General features: G+C 37.4%; 1 protein-coding gene across 50 annotated transcripts in view; it reads left to right on the top strand.

The window, feature by feature from the left end:
• PLAGL1 (PLAG1 like zinc finger 1) overlaps positions 1-25,838 on the top strand; it is a 65,762-nt gene that overhangs the window by 1,029 nt on the left and 38,895 nt on the right. For 14 of the 50 annotated variants that reach the window (XM_015448758.3, XM_005552016.4, XM_065543532.1 and 11 more), the window contains exon 2: positions 22,030-22,069. The exons of 11 other annotated variants lie outside the window; for them this stretch is intronic. The gene's annotated coding sequence lies outside the window, so the exon portion shown is untranslated. Of the gene's footprint in view, positions 1-2,374; positions 2,431-22,029; positions 22,078-25,838 lie in introns of all 50 variants that reach the window. 25 more of the 50 variants (XM_074037183.1, XM_015448751.3, XM_074037184.1 and 22 more) reach the window with 3 other exon arrangements.

The following is a 25,838-nucleotide window of genomic DNA, read 5'->3' as shown; positions in this document are numbered from 1 at the left end:
GATTAATACTGTTTAATGACCGAGGGAAAAGATAAAATGTTCTCTGATGTTTCACGCTTTTCACTCTGAAGTTAAATAGTGGTAAATTTATATGCGCTTAGATAAGAACATTTAACAGTTAAGGATCTGGAAAAGTTGACGACGTCCGATGTCCGTGTTTCCTGATCCAGCAGTTGCACGCCTGGGTATTCATCCTTAACAACAATGTTTTTCAGAATTTGAAGTCCATTTTAGTGGGTCGTAAAGTCATTTAAGTGGATGATCAGAATTTGTAAAACACAGAGAATAGAACGTCAGTGTCTCTCAGGTCATAGAGGTGTTCGCTTTATGAATCTCTCCTCCTCTCCTCAGTTTCATACATACACAAATGTGTGTCATGATGTAAAACGTCATTCCTTAGTATGAGTCATGGACAAAAAAGTTTGAAAGCCACTGCCCTAGATAAATTTTAATACATGTCCACAAGCAGACGTGTACAAGAAGGTTGACTGTAATAGCAGAAAACTGGAAGCCACCTTTATGCCCACCTGAAGGAGAAAGATAAATTATACACCAGTCATAAAAAGGGCACACTGTACAGTGGCCAACGAAATATTTTTGTGTTTCAACACAAATGCCTTTCAGTGTTGAACCAAAAAAAAAAAAAAAGTTGCCAGAGAATGTTGTGTGATATCATCTATGTAAAATTCAGAACCTGATGGAGCAAAGCTATTGTTTAGGGATGCATATATAGGCATTAAAAGTAGTAAAGAAAAAAAAAAGGTCAAGCTAATGGTCACCTCCTGGTGGGGAGGAGAGGGTCTGGGGTTCAGAGATGCTGGAAATGCTTTATCGCCTGACCTGTGCAATGGTTACATGGGTGTTTGCTTTGTAACTCTTTGTTAAATGATACACACTAAGCTTGAATGTCACATTTCTCCCCAAATATATTAAAATATGGGTGTCACAAACTGAAGAAGCGTGAGTCTAGGGCTCTACGTCTGTTATTGTTATTGCCTGGCTTCTTTTTAGAAAAAAAAAAAATCTTGCTCAGGGAGGAGTACCTAGGGAACTTATCAATAATGTTTTATTTCATAAATTCCATGGTAGATGTATCAGTATTTATTAAATTATTCTTTATTCTTATAACTTAATTTATAATATTTCAAAAAGCATTTAGGAGAAAATATCATTTGGGGTGTTTGCTTTCCCAAAAGTCACATTTACATATTTTATACACAACTGGAATATTTTATGTAGTAATTTTAGCTAAAATCAAATTTTGTTATGAAAAATGAAAACTAAAAAGTATATAAAAATCACAGAACTTTACAGACTTTCAGGGTTTTAAAATGCTAACATGTATTTACTGCAATAATTTCTGTTCCTCAGTTCTTTTAGGCCACATTTTTAGTGCTCAGTAGCCACATATTACTTTTGTATTTTATTTTGTGATATATTTTATATTATAATATGTTATAGAACAGAATATTCCCATCATTGCAGAAATTTCTCTTGGAAAACATTCTGGATACAAATATTTGTTATACACTTGGAGATATTAAACTATAGACATTAATCTGTATGCTTTTTGTCTTAAGATACTCTACTATTAATGAAATGTATTCTGAATATTTTTCTAACAATTATGTTTTGTCCACATTTTGTTCTTTAATTTACCTGAAACATGTATATGTTTAGATCTATATATTTTATGTTATGAAATCAAGCTTAATTCATTTTCAGATTCCCATGTGAAAAGGTAATTGTTCCAATATCAGTGATTAGCAGTGCCGCTTCTGTCACATACAGTACCCAGATATGCTTGGGCTTATTTCCAGGCTGTTAATCCTGGTTTGTTTATTTGTCATCTGAAAATACTGCTGATTTTCATTTACTGTTGTTTTCTATGTAGTATATTGTTCAGTTCTAAGAATTACAAATTTTTTCATTGTGATATTTTTTCTTCCCCTAACAGATTTGTAGAAAGTAGTCTAGTTCCAATGTGGAAGGTTTTGTGAGTTATCCTTTTGTTACTGATTTCTAATTTGCCCTGTAGTCAGCATACATGTCAAGGCCACTAATTCTTTGAAATTCGAGAATTGCTTTATGGTTTTCACTGCTCCTTGTATCATCAAGAATAATTTGTAGTCACAGACTTTTGAGGCAAGGTATGTAGGTGTGTGTATATACATAATGTATATACATACGCACTTTATATATAGATTATATGTATATCTCACTGTAGAATTTATATAAAAATTAAATATATTTGTATAAATTTTTATATATAAATAAAATCTCCTGTCTCTAAGGTTTATGTTTCATCAATTCAGGAAAATTTTGTCTTTTATCTCTTTATTTTCACCTGTTTTTATCCTATTCTTTCCTTTAGGAGCTATGATTAGACTTCTGTTAGACTTCCTCACTCTGTCACCCACATCTTTTAAGGTACATTTAATGTATTTAATATATTTTTTATCCATGTTGAATTCTACATACATTTTTTAGTTCTATAATTTATGTACAACAAAAAAAGCGTGTAGCTTGATGAAATTTACATATGTGTATACCTTTGTGATTACTACCCAGATAAACATATAAAACATGTTCATTCCTTCTGCCCCTTCCTGTCAATGGAGCCACTCGCTTCCCCCAGTCAACTACTGTCCTGATTTCTGTGATCATGGATTATTTTCAAGTGTTTTTTAAAACTTCATATAAATGGAGTCATAGAGTTTATTCTTTTGTTCACATTGTATTCATCCATGTTGCACGTATAAGTATTTTTGTTTGTTTTTTATTTTTGCTTTATATCAAGGGTTGGCAAACTGTGGCCTGTGGGCCAATTCCAACCCACTGCATATTTTTGTTTATAAAATTTTATTGGGCTGGTTTCCGTGGCTCCTGTCTATAATCCCAGACACTCAAGAGGCTGAGGCAGGAGAATCTCTTGAGCTCAAGAGTTTGAGCTTACAATGAACTGTGATCATGCCACTGCACTGCAGCCTGGGTGACAGTAAGATGACCCCATCTTAAAAAAAAAAAAAAAATTACTGGAACATAGTTATGCCCATTTGGCAGAGTTGAGTAGTTATTACAGAGGCCATATGGCCCACAAAGTCTAAACTATTTACCAAGTGACCATTTACAGAAAAAAATTTATTGACCCCTCTTCTATGGTATTACATTATGTGGATCTATAATATAAGCAATTTACTTATTCATTTTCTTGTTGGGCCGTTAAGAATTAAATTGTGAAGAATGTTCTTCCAACATCCGTTGGTAGACATACATCTCTCAGCTATATACCAAGGAGTTGAATTGATGGTCTTTGGTAGGTTGGTTGCATTTCCATAGACACTAATAATGTTGAACATCTTAAAATATCTTAATCAGCCATTTCGATTTCCTTTGTGACCTGCCTATTGAAATATTTTGCCCATTTAAAAAAAAAATAGGTTATCTTTTTATTAATGATTTTTAGTTCCTAATATAATCTGGATAGGGAATCTTTGTTGGGTACATGTTTGCAAGTATTTCCTACCCTGAGTTTGCCTGTTTATTCTCTTAATAGTACCTTTTGATGAGCAGAATTATTCCTTTGAAGTTTGGTTTATCAGGATTTGGGAGTGGGTAAAAAGGGGAAGGGAGTGGAAGTTAGTGCTTTTTTGCATCCTACCTGTAAAATTTTCTTCCTACCCTCAAATTTGCCCACTCTCAAGGTTTTGAAGGCATTTGCCTTTGTTTTCCTCCAGAAACTTTACAGTTTTAGCTGTTGGGTCTGTGATTATCACCAGTTGATTTTCGTGTATGGTGTGAGGTAGGGATCAAGATTTCTTTTTTTTTTTTTTTTTTTAGACGGAGTCTCACTCTGTTACCCAGGCTGGAGTGCAGTGGTGTGATCTCGGCTCACTGCGAGCTCCGCCTCTCGGGTTCATGCCATTCTCCTGCCTCAGCCTCCTGAGTAGCTGGGACTACAGGCGCCCACATTAACCATGCCCGACTAATTTTTTGTATGTTTAGTAGAGACAGGGTTTCACCGTGTGAGCCAGGATGGTCTCAGTCTCCTGACCTCATGATCCTCCCGCCTCGGCCTCCCAAAGTGCTGGGATTACAGGAGTGAGCTACCATGCCCAGCCTCAAGATTTATTTTCTGTATGGACATTCATCTACTCTACACATTTACTGAAAAAAACAGCACTTTTCTTTTCCCATTGAATTGCATGGGGACTTTGTTGATAAATGAATGGTCATATATTTGGGTCTGTTTCTGGACTCTATTCTGTTCCACTTGGACTAATTATCCGTTCTTGCATCAGTACCATACTTTTTTAATTACTGTCATTTATGGTAAGTCTTGACATGGTATTGTAAACCGTCCAGTTTTGTTCTTTTAAACAAATGTTTTGATTATTTAAGTGCTTTATATTTCCATATAAATTTTCAAATGTGCTTGTCAATGTCCATTAATAATAATAAAAAAAAAGGTCTACCAGACTTTTGACTGGGATTGCATTGACTCTGCAGAGCAACTTTGGGAAAGTGAACATTTTAACAGAATTGAGTCTTTCCCTTCATTGAATAAATTCTTCTACAGTTACTTTCAACATGTTCTGTATATTCAGTGTAGAGGACTTACACTTTATTCAGTTTATTTCTAGACATTTAATGATTTTTGATGCTGTTGCAGGTGGTGGCGTGTTTTTTTTTTCCCCCAGTTTTATTTTCCAAACATCTTGCCTAGTGTATGGAAACAAAATTTGTTTTTATATATTGATCTTGTATTTTGTACCCTTGCTAAATTCACTTTTAGTTCTGGTAGTATGCAGATTCTTTTTTTTTTTTTTTTTTTTTTAATGTGCTGTCATGCCATCTGGAAAAAAAATGGTTTAAATATGCCTTTACAATTCTATTATCTTTTTCTCCTTTTCTTGCCTTATTGCACTGGCTGGGACCTCTAGAACAATATTTAACAGCAGTATTAACAATGTATATCCTTGCTTTTTCCTCATCTTAAGGGGAGAATGCCTCTACATTTCACTATTAAGGGTGATGTTTACTGTACTTTTTTTTGGTAGATGTTCTTTACCAGATTGAGGAAATTTTCTTCTGTTTCTAGTTCACTGAGAATTGCTTTCACAAATGAGTATTGAATTTTCAAATTCATTTTATTCTGAAATAATTTTAAATTTACAAGAATTGCAGAGATAGTGCAGTGTTTTTGTATACCCTTCACCAACTTCCTCTCATGTGAACATCTTACATAACCGTTGTAAAGTACCAAAGTTAAGAAATTAACATTGGCACAATAGTATTAATGAAACTATACACTTTATTCAGATTACCACTGTTTTCCCTCTAATATTCTTTTTTTAAATTTCAGGATCCAACCCATATACCACATGGTGTTTAGTTTTCATGTCTCCCTCGTTTACTCCGATCTGTGACAATTTCTCAGTCTTTCATATCTTGTCACTTTTGAAGAGTACTGGTATGTGTTTTGTAAAATGCATCTCAATTTGGATTTATCCGATGTTTTCTGACAATTAGACTGAGGTTATGGATTTTGAGAGAAGAATATCGCAGAGCTGTTGTGCCCTTCTCATTGTATCACATATGGCAACATATGATAATCACATCGACTGATGATAACTTTGATCACATGGCCAGATGGTGTCTGGCAAGGTTTCTTATTGTAATGTTCCTTTTTCCCCCTTTCCATAGTCTATTTGTTAGGAGAAAGTCCACAGTCAAGGGAAGGAAAGGTATCAAATAATTTGTGGACATATGTTAAAACCACCACAGTGATTAATAAATATTTTGAGGTAGTACAAATATTCTATTTCTCTTTAAAATTTTGTCCAATAATTTTAGTATTCAGTGGATCTTGCCTGCAACAATTATTATTGTGGTATTCTAATGGTGATTTTCCATTTTCTTCCTTTTTTTACATTTATTAATAGGAATTCTTCTCTAAAAAAGATTGGTCCCTTTTCTCCCATTGATTTATTATTCAGTCAGTTATTTATGTCCATGTATATTGATGGATATTTATTTTAGTCTTTGAGCTATTATCTAATATCATTTTTATATTGCTTAAATTGTTCCAGCTTTGGCATTGGGATTTTTTCAGGTTGGCTCTTTTGTCCTTTTGAAATGTCGCCATTAAAAATTTTTATTTTTTTTTATCATTTCCTTACTGTCTGGCACTATGAGATGCTCCAGGCTCATTTAGTATTTTCCCTTCCCCAACCTTAGAATCAGCCATTTCTCCAAAATGTCTTGATTCCTTTTACTGGACGATGGTATTAGAAACCAAGATCTGTGTGCTATGTGTCCTTGCTGCTACTGAGATGTTACTGTTTCTTGGCCCTCTGTGGACAGAGCTAGGAGTTATTTGTATGTATACTCAATTTTTAATTTTGTCAAAATCTTTTTCTGCATCTATTGAGATTATGACTTTTCTTAGTTTGATGACATGAAGAATTACAAATATCTGACATTTTAAAGGATGTTTTTCCAGTATTCCTTAGAACTTTGCAAGTATTAAAAGGTTTGTTTTAGAATGTCTAGCTCTCCATATTGCCTGAACAAATCTTCCTAAGATAACTCTCATGATTTTGATATGTCATAGGGGAGAAACCTTCTTTTGTTTTTCTGCTGAATTGTTTGGCTATTTTGGACCTTTCCCATTCCATATGAGTTTTAGTACCTGTTTATGAAGTTTCTTGAAAAGTCCTATTGGGATTTTTATAGAAATGGCTTTGAATTTATAGATCAATATGAGAAGAATGGGCATATTTGCAATATTCAGTTTTTTCTTTGTCATGTCCTTTTTGTGTCCTTCAATGATATGACACAAACAAAGGACTTGCACATTTTTTTTTACATTTATTTCTAAATCCTGATGATTTTTGTTGCTACTGTGAATAGGTTCTCTTAGTTTCCTATTTTCTAACCAGCTAGTTATTACTTCATAAATAATATTATATTTCCATTTACATAAATACATAATTTGCAAGAAATAATTTTTTTCTTTTCCTTCTGATCTTCATATGTCTTATTCTTTTGTTTTTGTCTACTTTCACTGGCTAGGACCCCCAGTGCAATGAAGAATAGTGGTACTGATCATGAACATTCTTATTTTGTTCCTGACTTACATGAGAATACTTCTGTAGCACTGAAGCTTAGTGTGATGTTGTTGCTGAATATTTAAAGTTCTCTTCTTCTAGTTCTCTAAGAGTTTTATATCATGAATCATATTGGATTTATTAAGTGTTTTTTTTCTGAATCTATTGGACTGTGAAGCCAGATTGCTTGCATTCAATTCCTACTTCTGCTGCTCTGCTGCCATGTAATGTAACCTTGGGCAGTTACTTCTCTGTATCTCAATTTTCTCATCTTTAAATTTAGGTAAAACTGTCTACCATATAAGGTTGTTGAGAGGATTCAATGAGTTAATACATAAAATAGGGTAAGAATTGTGCTTATTCCTAGGAAGTACTCATTTTTTTCCTTCATTTCTTAGTGTTAGGTTATTTTAATTTAAATTATTGTAATAAGCAAATTAATTACTAAATCATCTTGCACTCTTAAGTAACCTTACACATATTTGTTTACATAATTTGGATTTAATTTACTGTTTTAATTTTTCGATGTAATATTCATGAGTCATAAAGTGACTGTTCTTTTGCTATAGCAAAGGACATAAAGAATGATGGATTCCTAGAACAACATTACACAAGAGCTTAGCAACTGAGGTGGCAACATTCCTAACTTTCTGGAGTGATTTATATCTGAGTCTTTTGATAAGCTGGAGATAGAGATAGCTCTTGCATGACCAAATTCAGAAGTTGGCATATATTTTGGAAAATCATCACTAAACAAAAAGGAAAAGTGATTCTAGCTTTTCTCTGTGTTTCACATTACATCATTAATACATTGTATTATTTGCATATGGAGATTTCCATATTTGGAATATTTGGAAAGATTCATTCACCAGTGATGTACTGAGCACTTTCTTTGTGCCAGGCAATGTGTTTTGTTGGCTTGGGGGCATATCTTTGCTCTTGAGGAACTTAGGGGTCAATTAGGATCAATCTTGAAGTTGAAGGCAGGCCTATTTGTATCATTCAGGGAAACTCAATGATCATTTTTTAAAATAATAAAATTGAACTTTCTCTTCCATTTGCATTCTGAAACACAGGAAAAAAAATGAACTTTCTAATATCTTTCCTTCCTGTTTCTTTCACTCCCCTCAGCATCTTGGTTTAGGCCCTTGTCACCCTATGCTATTTTTCCCTGTATTGACTTCTTCCCTTCCTATCATGTGTAATGACCACTGGGGTCAGTTCCCTGAAAAAAGTCCTTTAGTGGCATCCCAATACTTGCAAGGTTCTTGCTTCTTAGCAAGACAATAGTCCTTTTTTGCCTGTTCCTAACTTACTTTGCTGGCCTTCTTCTCTGATTTCTCAGAACTAATCCAGTAATACAAGTGGTCCTAACCACTCATCAGCCCCTAAAGGATTCACTCTCCTGCTTTTGCAGCTGTGTTCTTATTTGTGCCAGTTCCTCTGCCTTAAATGTTTTCTCCCCAACTAATTTTCAACCATTTTTTTTCAAGCTCTGTTCAGAGAATACTCACTCTACAACCCTACTAGCTACATAGAAACCCTATAATTTATAATCTGTAACCCATGTTAAATTCTTACCTTTCGTCACCAATCTTTATATATAAATTTCCAGATGGTCAGGTTCTTAGATAGGGTTCAAGTGGCTGACATGATACTTTGCATACAAAGAGCTATTGCCAAATAGCTACCACTACTAAGTACCTACTATAATTGTGCTACAATTTTGCAAAGTAAGTATTATTATCTCTCTTAAATTGTGAAGAAACTTAGTATCAAAGAGATTAGGAAACTTGCCTAACACTATATAGTTAGTAAGTGGCAAAACAGGTTTGTCTGAATCAGGGCTCTTGCTCTTTCTTCTATGCCATACTGCCTTTGTGTTAAAAATAAAGAAATAGTTAAAATCAAGAACAGAAGCATTTATGGTAAAACACACACTGAAAATGGCATATACAATGAAAACTTTGCTTTCATTGCCATTATACTATAGAATCTTCACTTTGGTGACCATGATAGTTGCTATGGACTAACTGGTGTACTCCTACTTTCTTTGGAATTTCCTTCTAAGTTTTTGTTGATACTAATGAATAAGGTTTGAATATTCTAATTTTGGCTTATTTGGGGGTAAGAAAAAAAGTAAAGTTTAGTCACACTTTGCTTGGTGTTTGTTTTATTTTAAGTAGAAAATTTTACATTTGCCTAATAACCTTTGCTGGGCAATGGATAAGGTAAAAAGAGTCTACTTATCTTTCATAAAGTACTTTTTCTCTGCTTCTGTTGAGGCATGAAATACTTGGGGAGGAAAAACATATGAACTCTGCCATTCTTAAGTATATAGCTTGATGAGTTTATATATATATACACACACACACATACACATTCACACACCTGTGTAATCACAACCAAGACCAAGATAGACAATATTACATCCATCGAGGAGAAAATTCTCTCATCTACCTCCTGGCCAACACCTCCCCTGTGGATCACACTCTTCTGATGTCCATCACTGTAGATTAGTTTTGTCTATTCCTTCCCCTCCTCCCCCTTCCCCGAGATGGTATCTCACTCTGCCAGCCAGGCTAGAGTGTGGTTGCATGATGACAGGATGACAGTTCACAGCAGCCTCAACCTCCCAGGCTCAAGCAATCCTCCCACCTGAGCCTCCCTGTTTTGTCTATTATTGAATTTTAAGTATAACCAAATAAGATGTACTTTTTTGTGTCTGGCTTTAATTCGGCATAAATTTTTGAGAGTTATCTGTGCTGATGCATCTATCAATAGGTGGTTCTTTTTGTATTTTTTCTGAGTAGGAATCCATTACCACAATTCGTTTATCCATTCTGTTAATAGCTATGTGGGTGTGTTCTAGTTTGGGTTCTTACAAATAGACCTGCTGTGAATACTCATACACAAGTCTTTTGGTGGACATTTGCAGTATTTCACCAAGGAACAAATCTGAAACTAGAATTGTTAGGCCATAGGGGAGCCAAACAGTTTACAAAACTGAATGCATATGTGTACACTTTTGCTAGCAATAGAGTTGTAGTTGTAGTGCGCATTTTCATCAGCACCTGATATTGTTAGTCTTTTTCACTTTAAGCCCTCTGGTGGGTTTGAGGTGATATCTCATGGCTTCATGGTCTCATGGTTTTCATGTGCATTTCCTTGATGATTTCATGACTTTTCTGTTTATCTTTTAATGCTGTCTTGTGGTGTTTTAATGAAATCCAGTTTATCAGTTTTTTAATAGTTTGTTTTTTGTCCTATTTAAGAAATCTTTGTCTATCCCTCAATCAAGAAGATATCCATTTTTTTTTTTACATTTATATCTGTGACCCATTCCATCATCTATCTCAAATTAATTTCTGTATGATGTGAGATAAGGGTCAAGGTTAATTTTTTCAGGATCAAAATTTAATTGCTCTGGAATCTTTTGAGGAATTTTTCTTTCCCTCCATTGAATTACATGGTACCCTTGTTGAAAATCAAATGCCTGAGTATGTGCGTCTGTTTCTGAACTCTAAGGTCTGTGTCCTTGTTCTGTTTGTCTACCTCATGATCGAAGATGGCTAGCCAAGTTCTAGCTATGATGTCTGTATTTCAGTCAGCAAAAAAAAAAAAAAAAAAAAATGGAATAAATAAGACTCTGCTCCTGCTTCAGGACAATAACCAGAATTTGCACATGACATTTGTGCCTATATCGTGTCAGTAACGTGACAACCTTTATCTTCAAGGGACATTGAGAAATGTTTTTATTCTGGGGAGTCATGTGCCCATATAAAATTCAGAGATTATATTACAAAGAAAGAAGGGAAGAATGAATATCAGAGAAAATTGGCAGTCTTTGCCATACTTTTTGTTTACAAGCACTTTGTAGGTGCTTAATAAACATTCATTTGATTCAATTTCATCTACTTCTCATTGAAGCCTTCTTGGTCAACTTTTGCTTGTAATCATGCATGCAGACATTGCAGCTCTGTGATAGGACTCTCCCAGATCCACCTAATAAGAAGTGTGCCCTGTAGTAATGGGGTCAGCTACTTCCTAGTGAGAGAAATGTCCAGACCTTGTTAAAGTTCTCTCAAATCACCCAGTGTTTCTTCTTTATGTGTCACTATTGTGATCATAGCAGTTCGGAGAAAATGAGACCCTAAATCAAGAAAATTTAAAGGACAATGTGGCTCAGCAGGTCTCAAAATAGAGTGAACGATGGTGGGAGGGTGACCAGGTTAAACAGTTTTTGGTTTTGGTTAACTCCTGATCATCCTTTATCCTTGATATTTTTGGAAAAAAGATTAGAGGTCTAGATTTCAGTTCTTCTCTTTGCTTTAATTTTATGGCTGGCCACCATTAATATAGCCAGTAATGTAGGTATTTTATGGAAATACTTATTATTACTCGGCTTTGAAACAAGAGCTTCTGTTTTATAATTAAGATTTGAGCCCATCAAGTGTTAAATTTTCTTTTCTCTTTCATCCCTGGAAAATATATTATGAAATTTATAGAAAGGGTGATCTTTCTTCCTTTAGTCTTCAGGCAAAAGAAATCCTTATATTTCAGATTTGAAACATTTTGTATAAGCATATATATCATAACAGTGTTTGAATTTTAAGTGGTATGAGTATCTTATGACAGTATAGCTTTTAAAGATATTTAACTTAGAAAACATTCATAAATTTATTCAACAAATATTTATAGGAAGTAAACATAATTTCAAACTTTGACCAAAGTGGTTCACACATAAATACAAAGTATAGAAATATGTTTAAATTATGTAGCTTAGAGTCATGTTTCCTTGGCTTAACTTACTCCTCAAATTAGTTTAACATTTATCCCCTTTCCCAAAGCAAAGCAAAAACAAAAAAGAAAAAAAAAACCCAAAAACCGTAACAACAAAAAAGCAAAAGCCAAAAATTATGCATTGTTTATTGAATGATATGAAAAGGTAGCTCGATACATGCATACAAATATCTGTATAATACTGAAATTGAAGTTTTTTGTTAATTAACTTTAAGGATAAATTGAAAGGGACCCTACTTTACTGTGAGTATTTTCTGTGTTGACCACTTGTTGTGAATCATTTTATTTAATTGTTCCAACAACCTGAGAATAGATAGTTTTATCTCCTTTGTACAAATAAGAAAATTTTGGCTGAGAAACAATGAAGCCTTTCCCAATATCAGACAGTTAATAAGTAATACAGCAAGCATCTGACCTCTGATCACTTGGATTCTGAGTACAGGAGGCCTGTTCTTTTGTGATGGTTCTATCTTATTGTTTCTTAATTGTTCCCATTAGATGATGACAAGATAGGGGCATCACTTTGAGAAATGTGACATAGTCCAATTACCTCCATGAGGTGAGAAAATCTGAAATTAATGCAAATTTGCTATGAGCAAACACATCAGAAACTGACACGTATTATAATGAGACTTTATAATGAGACTTTTAATTGGATTAGAGCCCCACTCTTAAGGCATCATTTAACCTTAATTACCTCCCTGATGGTCCTATCTCCAAATACAGTCACATTAGGGGTTGGGTTTTCAACATTTGAATTTTGAGGACACATTTGAATCTGTAACAGTGGATTTTCCAGAAACGCAAGCAGGAATAAAATGTTGGGACCGAATATGAGCTGCTCCAGTGGTCACACTGCTGTCTCTCATCATCTTCCACATATTTTTTTTTTTGTGAATAATAGTAGTAGTTATAATGTCATTAGTTTCATTTCATTCCTACTTGAGGTTTCAAGAGCTAGTGTGAAGTAGGGCTGTCTTGTTAAATCTGTCTGCACTTTTGTGGAGTGTAAAATCAGTGTCATACGCTTTAATGGTAATACCTTGTCACATTCAGAGATGTTTAAAACTGCAATCTAGAAAATTGCTTTTAAACAGCGGGGGAAAGATGTTCATATTCTCAGAGGACACGATGTGGAACATGTGGACATCCCATGCACTGTGAGGTTTTAAAATTTACAATATATAGGAAAATTCCTCATTTTTCTGATACCTTTCTGAGATTATCAAAATAATACAGATCCAAACCTAGTCTTTCCCACATTGTAAGTTATAAATTTCACCAGTATACTTTAGGGAGTTCCTGGTCCATAACAATTTTGAAATCCTTCACCAGATTCCAGGAAGCCTGGGGAGTAAAATGCTTCTTGATTAGGCACTGATTAGGCCCTCCTTGTTCATCATTTTCAGAAGCACTGGCCCTGCCCACTAAGGAGTTCTTTTATTTTATTTATTTTTTTTTTCCTTAGCCACATATGAAGTGGACATTTGAGAATCTGCCCTAGTTGGGAACTGAGCAACTCTTTCTATCCACTTCCTGCATATAGAGTGTTGGGGACCAAAGGATCATTTTAACACTTCAGCTTATTCTTTTTGGCAGCACAGTGCTCTACAAAATTTGGAAGGTTTCTTATCTGTTTGTCTCCAATCAATTCTGTGTGGTAGTAAACACAGCCCTAGAATTTTCTTTTGTCATGCATGAGTCCTGGCTCTCAGATTTGCTACACTGATTTGCATTCTCACTCCCATAGCTGTCTTTCTGGTCCTAAAGGAAGTTATCTTGGGACTGGCTGGCTTCTATTGGAAAGTTTTACTTTTAATCTGATCTATTCTCTCAGTCATTTTATCCACATGAAAAGATTTAATGGATATATTATCTATCCTTGAACTGAGACAAATTAGTTTTAAAAAAAAAGTTTTCCTGGGCTTATGATCTTCAAAGCCTTACTGTTAACTGTTAGTGTAGGGGTGGAGAAGAAGTTAGTTTTTGTAGTTGCAAAATCTGAAATGTCTGCTGTCTCCTCATTCCCTTTCACTTCCTGGAAACCGGATAGTTCTTTTCTAAGCTCAGCTCTTTCTTGAAATACTTTGTCAAATGAAGCCAATAATAACCAATACACATTTCCATTGTGTGTGTGTTTGTGTGTGTGTGTGTGTGTGTGTGTTTGTTTTTTGAGACAGAATCTAGCTCTGTCACCCAGGCTGGAGTGCAGTGGCATGATCTTGGCTCACTGCAAACTCTGCCTCCTGGGTCCTAGCAATTCGCCTGCCCCAGCCTCCTGAGTAGCTTGGATTACAGGTGCCTGCCACCACACCCAGCTAATTTTTCTATTTTTAGTATAGACGGGGTTTCACTGTGATGGCCAGGCTGGTCTCGAACTCCTGACCTCATGATCCTCCCGCCTCGGCCTCCCAAAGTGCTGGGATTACAAGTGTGAGCCACCGCACCCAGCCATTTTCTGGTTTGTTGTTGTTGTTGTTTGTTTGTTTGTTTGAGACGGAGTCTCACGCACTCTGTCACCCAGGCTGGAGTGCAGTGGCAGGATCTTGGCTCACTGCAACCTCCACCTCCCAGGTTCAAGCGATTCTTCTGCCTCAGCTTCCCAAGTAGCTGGGATTACAGGCACACACCACCACATCCAGCTAATTTTTGTATTTTTAGTAGTGATGAGGTTTCACCATGTTTGCCAGGCTGGTCTCTAACTCCTGACCTCAAGTGATCCACCTGCCTTGGCCTCCAAAGGTGCTGTGAGCCGCCTCATCCAACCATATTTCAATTGTTTTTTCTTACCTCTTCTCCTAGAGCTACAAGTAAATTTGGCAGCAGATCTGCCTCCTGAACTGACAGAGGCAAATGTTTTACCAGATATGTTGCCACTGTATAAAACACATCACTATCTTTCTGGCCCTTAAGATCAGTTTCCTCACGACTTGCTGACCACTAAACCAAGGTCATGTATTTTAGGATTTTGCTAAAACAACATCCTACTTCTGGTACCAATTTCTATGTAGTCAGGATGGGTTAACATTATATTGTGCTAACAAGCCATCCCCAAACCTCAGTGGCTTCATTCAAAAACAGTTTATTTTTTGCTTACGATAAACATCCACTGTGGATTTGCAGAAGACTCTGCTTCACACAGGAAGACTCAAGCCTGTGAGTGTACCACCTTTGTCATTGTACACTTTCTGGAACACTTGGCTTTCTCAGCCTCTGGGGTTCAGAAAGAGAATGTTCAATGGTTTTCCCTCAGTAATCAACTTTGTATTAAAGTCTAGAACTAATCTCATGCCCCTCCTAACTATACGGGGGTAGAGTTCAAGTCAGAATATAAATAGAAACACTTTTACTACACATCTAAATATAAGTTGTAAATTATGCAGACCAACTAAGTTCAAAGCTAACCAACCAAGTCCAAAATATATCTTTCCTTGACCAATTTACCTCATATTTCCTGGAAAACCATGTTTGAATGTGGACTTCTTGGAGCCTGTACCTCTAGAACATGGCACTGGGGTGCAAAGTGGCTACTAGGCCCCGGCCTGTCTTCACTCCTCTTAATGTTCTGGGATCACTCTACCCACTATGTCCCCATCTCCTGCAAACAGCCACCCCTTGGCCACCCCCTGGGTCTAGGGGCTGCATGTAACAGGGGCACAGTCTGCCCTTAAAAACACAAATCTAGGAAAGAACCTGTGCAGTCCCTGGTTAGCAGACTTGAAGCTCTTTGAACAAAGAATTCCATGGTTCTAGGAACCAGGAGCATAGCCTACGAGAGGGAATGTAGGCCTGGGTGGGCACCTTCCCCTTAGGCCTTTGGACTCCTCACAATAAAGGAAATGGTGAAGCTAGAGAAAGGCCAGAATGGAGCATAGATCCTAAGGCAGAGCTCCACTCGCCCGGGTTAAGGGCAGTACTGAGCGAGTGCAATGTCTGAATACCTAGAAAACCAGACAGGTTATGGGATGAGCACATATCCCTGTTCCACACCTCATGCTCACCAATTGGCTTCCATGGTAGAACTAGGGAGGGAAGATGCCCTAATCAGCAAAATTCAGTATCATGTCCCCCTAGTGCCATGTTCTAGAGGTACAGGCTCCAAGAAGTCCACATTCAAACATGGTTTTCCAGGAAATATGAGGTAAATTGGTCAAGGAAAGATATATTTTGGACTTGGTTGGTTAGCTTTGTTGGTCTCCATAATTTATAACTTATAAATATTTAGATGTATGGTAAATTAAAATCCTCATTATAAAGTTCCATTATGATATATAATTCAGATTCTGAGGTGTTTCCTCATAGCAAATTTGCATCAGTTCTAGGTTTTCCAACCTCATAGACATAATGGGACAATGTCACATCTGTCAAAGTGATGCCCCTATCTTGCCATCATCTAATGGAAACAACTAAGAAATAATGAAATGCTTATTATCTGTCTGATGTTGGGAAAGGTTTTATTCTTTCTCAGCCACAACTTTCTTATTTGTACAAAGGGGCTAAAGCCACCTATTCTCACGTGGTTGGAACAATTAAATAATTTACACCAAGTGGTCAACACAGAAAACATTCATAGGCAAAGCAAGGTCCTTTTTCTCAACTAAAAATAATGAAAAACAATGAGATATTCTAAGGAGTGTGTCTGATACATAATGCAGCGGCATGACATAAGGGAGGAAAGAGGGGTTGGGTCCCTGGAAGATGAAGTCTTTAATATCCTGAAAAGAGTGCTTTGGGGCAGCCCTGGGCTCTTGCATATCTTGAAGGCAAGGTATGTTTTTACTATCTCAACCTAGTAATCTCTCTTGAGCCTCAGTGTCCTGGTTTTTAAAATGAGGATAATAAGAATTGCTTTGATGACCTTGATAAGGATCTTTTGATACAGTGGTAGAGATAAGAGCCTGGGGAATGGGTTGGAAAGTGAGTAGGAGGTAAGGAAATGGGGATTATCTAAGTTTTCTGTTCTTTTCAGAAGTTTGTCTGAGAAAAGGTGGGAGTATAGTGGGACCTGGGGCTGAATGACCATTTTGTTCTTTAAAAATTGAGGAATATTGGCCGGGCACGGTGGCTCACACCTGTAATCCCAGCACTTTGGGAGGCCAAGGCAGGCAGATCCTGAGGTCAGGAGATCGAGACCATCCTGGCCAACATGTTGAAACCTCGTCTCTAATAAAAATACAAAAATTAGCTGGGCGTGATGGCATATGCCTGTAGTCCCACCTACTTGGGAAGCTGAGGCAAGAGAATCGCTTGAACCCGGTAGGTGGAGGTTGCAGTGAGTTAAGATCACGCCACTGCACTCCAGCCTGGCAACAGAGTGAGACTCTGTCTCAAAAAATAAAAAAATAAAAAATTGGGACTATCAGAGCATAGTGTGTGTCAATGACAAGTATCTTTAGTAGAAAGGAAGAAGATAATGAGGAAGAAATTTTGAATAGAGAGGTGGAGTTGGCCTCTGGTTCTAGGGAGGGTGCATCCTCCTGTGGATATAGGGAAGTTTGTGAGTTTAGAGATAGAAAGCAGAGATGCCCTATCCAACAGCTTTTGTTTTCTCACAGAAGCATGAAGTAGGGATGTTAACAGAGAGATGTTATATGTAAGTATTAGGAGTGGGGAAGGCAATTGGAAGATAAGAGAGAAGGTGTGAAATGAAATGACCAAAGATTAGGGAAACGTTGCATAATTGTTGGGCAGTCTCTAGAACCCAAGTGAATCTGAGTTGGCAGAGTTAGAGTGCATGTATGTTTACCCATGGATACATATATGGAGACAGAAAGAGAGATTGATTACAAAGAACTGACCCTGATGATTATGGAGGCTGAGAAATCCCACAGTCAACTGTCTGCAAGCTGGAGACTTGGGAAAGCTGGTGGTGTGATTCTAGTCCGAGTCTGAACGCCTGAGAAGCAGAGGAGCCGGGGGTGTAAATCCCAGTCCAAGGACAGGAGGAGACTGATGTCCCAGCTCAAGCAGGCAGGAAGAAAAGGGGGTACATTCTTCCTCTTCCACCTTTTTGTTCTATTTGGGCCCTCAATGCATTAGATGATGCTAGCCCATATTGGGGAGGGTGGTATGCTCCCAGCTCCACCAACACAAGTGCTGATTTCATCCAGAAACACCTGCATGGACACAGCCGGAAATAATGTTTAACCTGGCACCTGTGGCACAGTCACGTTGACACAATTCACTGTCATATCACACTCTCCAGCAATGAGAACTCATCTCTGAATCCTCCGTGCATTTCTACTGTAGTAGCCTTCCCACTCTATTGTTTCTGTGCATTTTAATGTCCCCTGGGGTACCCTCAGTCACACTGAGCTGACTATCTGGGCTTTCCAAGTTATACCTGAGGTATGCATTATTATTTGGTTAGTGCTGTGATAGGTTTTGAGTGGTCTACTCTGAATTTTTCCCCCTCTGTTATTTTTGGTGTGAGATTTTGCAGATCATGAGTTATTTCAAACATACCTGACCTGTCTTCATGTCTATGTAAGGGCATTGCAATGAACTGAATGTGTGTGTCCCCCCAGAAGCCATGAGTTGAAACCCTAATTCTAATGAAATGGTATTTGAAGGTGGGGCCTTAGGGATGAAATTAGGCCATAAAGGTGGAGCCCTCAGGAATGGGATTAGTGCCTTTATAAGAAGAGGGCAGAGAACTAGCTGGCTTTTCTTCCCACCTTGTGAAGATAGGAGAGTCAGCAGTAGACAGTTGGAGGAGGTTCATCACCAGAACCTGCCCATGCTGGCACCATGATCTCAGACTTCTCCCCTCCAGAACTGTGAGAAATAAATGTTTTGTCAGCCATCCAGTCTATGGCACTTTGTTATTGCAGCCTGAACTGACCAAGACAGGCATGGTCAGTTTTTAGAATTTTCGAATGCTTTCATGTAAAACGATAAAGGATATCATCTTCCTGGCAGATAAATACAATTCAAAGGAAAGTGCCCACAGTAGCCCCTGATGCCAGGTCTTGCCTTTCAGGGAAGATCTTGGTTTCCTCCTTCAGAACCTCTGATGAAGTGGAGTAAACCTGCCATTAACTCTGCTGTGATTGTGGTCATCACTGCCAAGGGCATTTATGGGATGTTCGTGCATGGCTATTCTTTGTAAACTAAGTTATACAGATATAGTCTGTATCCTGTAAGAATTTAACAACTTAAAAACAGTGACATAAACATAAATGTTATAGCTGAGGTGATAGACAAACTTGAAAAATTTAGTTAATCTTGTAGGATGTTCTAGAATGATGAACCACTGAGGAACCATGCACATCACACCGCCAGGTGACTGTGTTTAGCAGCAGAGAAAGAGTGATGTTAGTTTAGGCATAATCATTATTATTTACCAAGACTTACTGGGCAAACATCACTGGGAATGGAAAAGTGTTTCTCAGTTTTTATCTTATATGTATGGGAAAAGCTTAGTAGGCAAGATAGAAAGCTTATTCTAAATAAACAACATACTTTTAGAAAGATATGAGAAACATGTCGTGTTCAACTTAAAGGGTGCTTTGTGTATGTGTCTCCCTGGGAAAAGAATTGGAGATAAATGTTTCCCATGTTTTAGACATAGAGTTTTCAGAGAAAATTAAGGTTACCATCTGCCTTGTATTTACTCAAGAAGAACAGGACACAGTGTTTTCTTGAAATAATAATGCTTATAGAAGTCTTAACTTTAGGAGACATGGAAAAGAGAGCTGTATCCAATGTCCCCTGAGTCTGTCACGCTGGCCCAGCCACAGACAGCTGGCTTCTTGGTGAAGAAGGGCAAACAGGGTGGTGTCTGAAAAGGAGGAGAGGGTTTCCTTCACCCTGATCCTTTGCTTACCCACCTTTAAGAAAATGTGAGTTTTTACTTTGGGAGGTCAAGGTGGGAGGATCACTTGGGCCCAGGAGTTCAAGACTAGCCTGGGCAATATAGTGAGACCTTGTCTCTACCAAAGAAAAAAAATTAGCCAGGTGTGGTAGCACATGCCTATAGTCCCAGCTACTTGGGAGGCTGAGGTGTGAGGATCAATTAAGCCCCGGAGATCAAGGTTGCAATGAGCCTTAATCACGTCACCACACTTCAGTCTGCGTGACAGAGACCCTGTCTCAAAAAATAAATAAATAAAAGCCTTAAGTAACTGGGGGAGATTATAAAACTAGTTAAAACCAATTAATAGTGATTTCTAGAAATCTCATAACATGTAAGCATTTTAATTTAAAGGTTTTTTTCTTTTAACTGAAAATGTTTTTAATATATTTCAGTGTTAATGAAGTAATGAATTAACTTCCCTCCCAGAAAGTCGAGACTAATAGCATATATCTTCATTTGGAAGATGAACTTCAGAGCTCCATTTCCCTAGTTCCTATGTATAACTCAGTTATATGCACACCAAACCATGCTAATAATGCATTCTCCTCCCCGGCTGCCTCTTGAACTTAGATCATCCAGGAGATGTCTGTAAAATTAGCACTGTAAAGAAAGCCTCACCAGAGTATTTGGTGCAGCATATCAATGGCTTATTGAGTAGGCACCTTTTAAGTACTGTTGAATGATAGGCAAAACTGTCACAGCTATGCATAAATGTCCTGTGTAGTTTCACATAAGAGAATATCTACTAGTCCTCAGTAATAATGCTATATTATTAAGCTAATAAACCTACAGAAAGTTTGTCACAATGGGTGTCTGTTAAATTACTATAACCCGAACATTATCTTTGGAGTTTTAGATGTCTCTATTGGCTGAAGAGCCTAATTTTGAAGCTTTTATCTGCTCAGAAATTTCAGTTCTCCCATCATCATCTCTGCTCAATTGAATATGTCTTTTTCAAGAGTAATCTTGGCTATGTATAAACTGCTTCCTGACAGTCCCCAGTGAATGTTAAGACTATCTGTTCAGGGCTGGTGAACAGTTTGTTGCCATAATATAAAATCTTTTCTGCATGTCCCAACCTTTGTTTTTGGCAATTTCCTATCATTTTGTATTTGAATAAAATACCTCTTCCATTTTACACATCGTTGTTTTGGACATTTTCGTTGTTGAATTCCGTTATGTTAAAGTGAAGCTTACCAATAATCGGGTGATTTATTTGTCTTAGCAATGAATGGTTACACCAAAACATCTTGACTTTATCATGGTTTCCTTGAGGGATGGTAGAGTCTGGGTGCCCAGAGTCTGGTCCCAGGTTCCAGGATTTGCCACTTGCTAGTTATTTGACTTTAGGCAACTTGTAAACCTCTTGGTGCCTCAGTTTTCTCCTGGGCCAAACAGGGTCAATGTGCATACATCAAGGCTTGGTATATGGAATATATGTATATGTGTGTGTGTGTCTGTATATATACACACACACACACACATACACATACACATACATACATATATAATATGTAGCTTGGCCCACAGTAAGCACTCAGAGTTTCTCGTTAGTAATATATTGAAAATACGGAATCTGTGAGTGCAGACACCACCTCTGGCTCCCTTACTTTTTGCGTTTTGATTTTTGAAATGAGTGATCTATGCCATGCTAACAATGAGAAAGACTTCTCTCTGGAGAATTTATTCCTTAAACTAAAATTTTAATGCAGAAAACTAAAAGTATTCATTCAAGATTTGACATATAACTAGGAAGAAGTAGTAGTAGTAGTAGCAGTGGTGGTAGTAGTAGTAGACAACATTCAACTATGGACAAGGAGTGAAATACTTTTTGTAAATGGCTGTTATTATTTTAGTGTTAAAAATAGATGTGCAGTGGGTCAGGGGCAGAGAGGGATTGTGGCAAAGGAGGTGGTATGTGTTTGTCAAAGGGCAACATGATGGATCCTTGTGATGGAACTGTTCGATATTTTGACTAGTGGTAGATATGTGAGCCTACACATGTGCTCAAACTGTATAAAACACACACACGCTAATACAATTAAACAGGAAATCGCAATAGACTAGTAGATGGTATTAGTATAAACATGCCGGTTGTAATATTGTACTGTTGTTTTGTGAAATATTACTATTGTGGGAAACTGAGTAAAGGCTCTTTTAAAACTGCGTATGAACATACAATGATCTCAAAATTATAATTAATAAATGCATGTGCAAATATTATATAAAACTAGTAATTTTTATTTTTGTTTTCAGATTGTTCCTGCCTGATTCATAAACATCGTGATTGGCTTTTGTAAGCTGGTATTTCAATTTTTTTTATCCTCTTCTCCCAATACCTTCTCTTCTCTAATAACTTGATAATGGTTTTTTAGAGCTCCTAGAGCAAAAATTGGAGCAAAACTTTTTTGTTATTTGGTTCTTACATTATTTTAAAGTCTGTCACACTTTTTCTGGTCCTCTTAGATGATAGTTATTTTGATAGTGATTTTTGAAGTACATGTCTTGGCCTGGGGCATTTGTTTCCTTATAGTGACTTCTTATCAGATTTATGGTTAGTGGGAGCAAAGGGCAGAACTGAGGTTGTATATAGATGCAGACATCCTGTTGGGCATTAGTCTTCCTCCAAAACATATTTATGTATCTTTGTTTTTAAATAGTCTATGAAGTGTCGTTTTTATGGAGGAGAATTGAAATATACTAAACCAATTTTAAATATATCTTTGAGAATTTATTTTCTGAGATGGTTTTGTTTTTCATCATGTTAGCAGGCGAGAAGAATATTCTTACAAAGTAACTTAACAAAGATTTGCATTCTCTGACAGATTCTAAGTCTGTATCTTGAATCTTGTTCTAGCAGGTTCTGTTTCACCTCTTTTGAAGTCACCAAGAAGACACACACCTCTAATACAGCCTTCCCGATAGTACCTACCTTGGTATATTCATTCCTTAGGATGTTAACTGATATTATACAGAAAATGAGCCTATGGTCATTTAAATTTGTGGAAAAAGCTGAGTTAAAATCAAATTAGACTTGTTTATTTCCAACAAGTGATTATCGATGGCCTTTGGTCTGTGGTGTTTCCCAAACATATTTCACCATACAACCCCTACCTCACCAAATATACCATCGAACTGGTGCTCCGTGGAAAAGTTTGAGAAATTTTGCTTTAGAATTTAGAAAACTGATTTAAATGACAGAATTAATTGTACATTTTTCAGAATGATAGCGAAAGAAAAGAAGGACATTTGAACAGAATGCAAGTTGGACCATAAAAGGACAGTTGGATTAGCTTAAAACAGCTGACTTGGAGTAAGGCCTAAGTCATTATTATAAATATAGTTATAAGACAACATAAAAATTTAAAATCTGGAAATTAAAATACATCATTGTTCATTATTCCTTGAAGATTCAGGATCCGTCCTTCCCTGTAACACTAATGTGTCCTAATTCTTGGTGATTTTCAGGCTTTGTAGAGTCCTAACATCCTGGCTTCTCAGTTTCTTGATTTCCTCTCCTTCAATGACCTTGTCTCCCAAACTACATTAGCAACTTCCACCCATAGTCATACTGTGGGCCTAGTCATTAATAAGAACTGCTCTCACTCCATGACCTTGAGTCCCAGCACCCTATTCTCCATCTGTCTTCCCACTCCAACACATTTTTAACTCCATCTAGACATACAACTTTTACACTGCAGCACACTTCCTTCATATCTCACATCCTTCCTTATTCAATGTCAATAGCCTACCCTCTCATTAAAATCACTCATCCACTCATCTTCTCTGTCCCTCCCCTTTGCTCCGTTGTACTTAGCCATCTATATCCAGGTGCTTTGGTCTGCTGATTCCATGCACGCAGCAGTGCAGCTGAACATAGTTGGAGAAAGATACCCAGCCATGGTCAATTTAAAGCTTACCCTTGCACTTATATTCTTAGTCCCATCTCCTCTCACCTGCTCAAGGATATAACTACAGTAGTTGTCCCTTCTCTCTCCTGCATCATGCATTCCCGCCTCCTTGCTTTACTTAAAAAAAAAATTTTAACTCCCATTCCTCTCTAATTACTGCTCCATTTAATGTCCCTGCTTCCTTTTACACAATTTCTCAGTTCTTTCTGGGCATTCCACCAAAGTTCTCGAGTGTCACCAACGACCCTCATATTGCAAACCCAACCATTAATTCTCAGTCCTTATCTTCCTTGACCTGTCAGAAGCACTAACCCCATTGATCATGCTGCTCTGTGAAGTATGTTCTTCCCTTGTCTTCTGAGTCTCCACACTTTCCCAACTGCTTTCCTATTGCATGTGACTACTCTTATCCTTCTTGCAGATACTTCCTCATTGTCCTGACCTCCAAACATTGGCTGTCCCAGGGCACAGTCTCTGTACTTGTCCTCTGTCGATTCTCACTCCCTAGCTGTTCCCATTCATTTTCATGGCTTTAAATACATATATGCTGGCAGCTACCAAATTGTCTCCAGTGTAGACTTCTTCTCTAAACTCAGATTCAAATATCCAATTGCTGGATGTCTGATAGGCATATCAAACCTAATGTGTCTGCACCTGAGCTCCTGAGTTCTTCTCTATTCCCAACCAAACTTCCTTCATGCTAAGTAGCCATTTACCTAGATGAGGAAGACTTTTCTTCCAGTTGCACAGGCCAGGTGCCTTTGCAGCATCCTCATTTCGTCTGTCTCACCCTCTACACAGCCAGCTGTCAGGAGATACTGTCAGCCCCGCCTAAATCCAGAAGGTGGCCACTTCTCCCCACCTCTTCTGCTACTGCACTGGTGCACACCTTCATCATCTCTTTATAACAGTAGCTTTCTAACTGGTCTCCTTGGTTTCATACTTTCTCCCCTAGAATTCACTCTCCACACAACAGCCTGATAAATGATTTAAAACTGTTAAGTCTGATCATGTTACTTTCCTGCTCCAGTGTCTCCAGTCCCTCCCGTCTCACTTACAGAGGCTTATCAGCTCCTGTGTGCTATGGGTCCCATTACCTTTGGCCTAATCTTTTACCGCTTCCCTTCACTGACTGCTTTAGCCATACCAGTTTTCTTGTTTCTGCGTCAGTTTTGCAGTTATTGTACCCAGAAATAGCCACATGACTTACATCCTTACCTCCTTCAGATCTTCACTAAATTGTCATCTTCTCACCCATGCCTTTGTCCCCGACCAGCCTGTTTTAAATTGACACTGTTTTCCCTGCCAAATATCTTAGCACTTCCTGTCTCTTCATTACTTTTATTTTTTTAATCACCATCTGATACATATCTTACTTGAGCTTTGTTATGGGATACAGTTAAGCTACTAGAAACAATTAATTCAAAGATAAGCTTAATTCATAGGTATGTTTCACAAGGGTAGGAATTTTTGCGTGTTTTGTTCACAGTGGTGAATCCCCAGCACCTAGAACAATGCCAGGAAAAACAACCACTCAATAAATACTGGTTCAATGAAAAGATAAATCTTAAAAACCAAGTTTCACTGTAATATATAGTCCGTGATATATATCCCACAATATACATCCCACAAAGATAGGAAAGTGGGATTGGGGTAAAGGGATGCTATACTAGTTACTGACTTTGCTTATTACACCCTTCTCTAGTTGCTGACTGACCATAGAATTGGGTAAATGGCTTGAGCTGGGACAGTTTATTGTAACTATAAAGCACTAAGGCAAATATAAAGAATTGGAACTTCGTACTGAGAGGACTTCTGCTTCCAGCCATCTTGCAATAACAGGAACTGGAGTTATTCTGTCGCCTAAAATAGCCTAACAAACAGACACACACAAAAAGCCCATAAAATATATGAAACAAAGGCATTCTGACATTGGACAAGTGGCACAAGACAGTGAACCCTGAGAGAAGGAAAAAACAAATGATTTGCCCCAGGCTGCAATGCAGGAAAGCAGAACCCAAATACAGCTTATCCTAGGTTGAGATGATAGAGTTAGGAATTCTGGGAGGCTGAGGCAGCTAGAATTTGAAGGACAGAGTACCAGAGAAGAGAGAGTTGGTTACACAGAGAGTGAGCTCCAGAGATCTTCAGAGG

The sequence above is a fragment of the Macaca fascicularis genome, chromosome 4 (genome assembly GCF_037993035.2).
Source record: "Macaca fascicularis isolate 582-1 chromosome 4, T2T-MFA8v1.1".
NCBI classification, from domain to species: domain Eukaryota; kingdom Metazoa; phylum Chordata; class Mammalia; order Primates; family Cercopithecidae; genus Macaca; species Macaca fascicularis.
The sequence above is the reverse complement of the archived record's forward strand: the minus strand, read 5'-3'. Positions and strand labels throughout refer to the sequence as shown.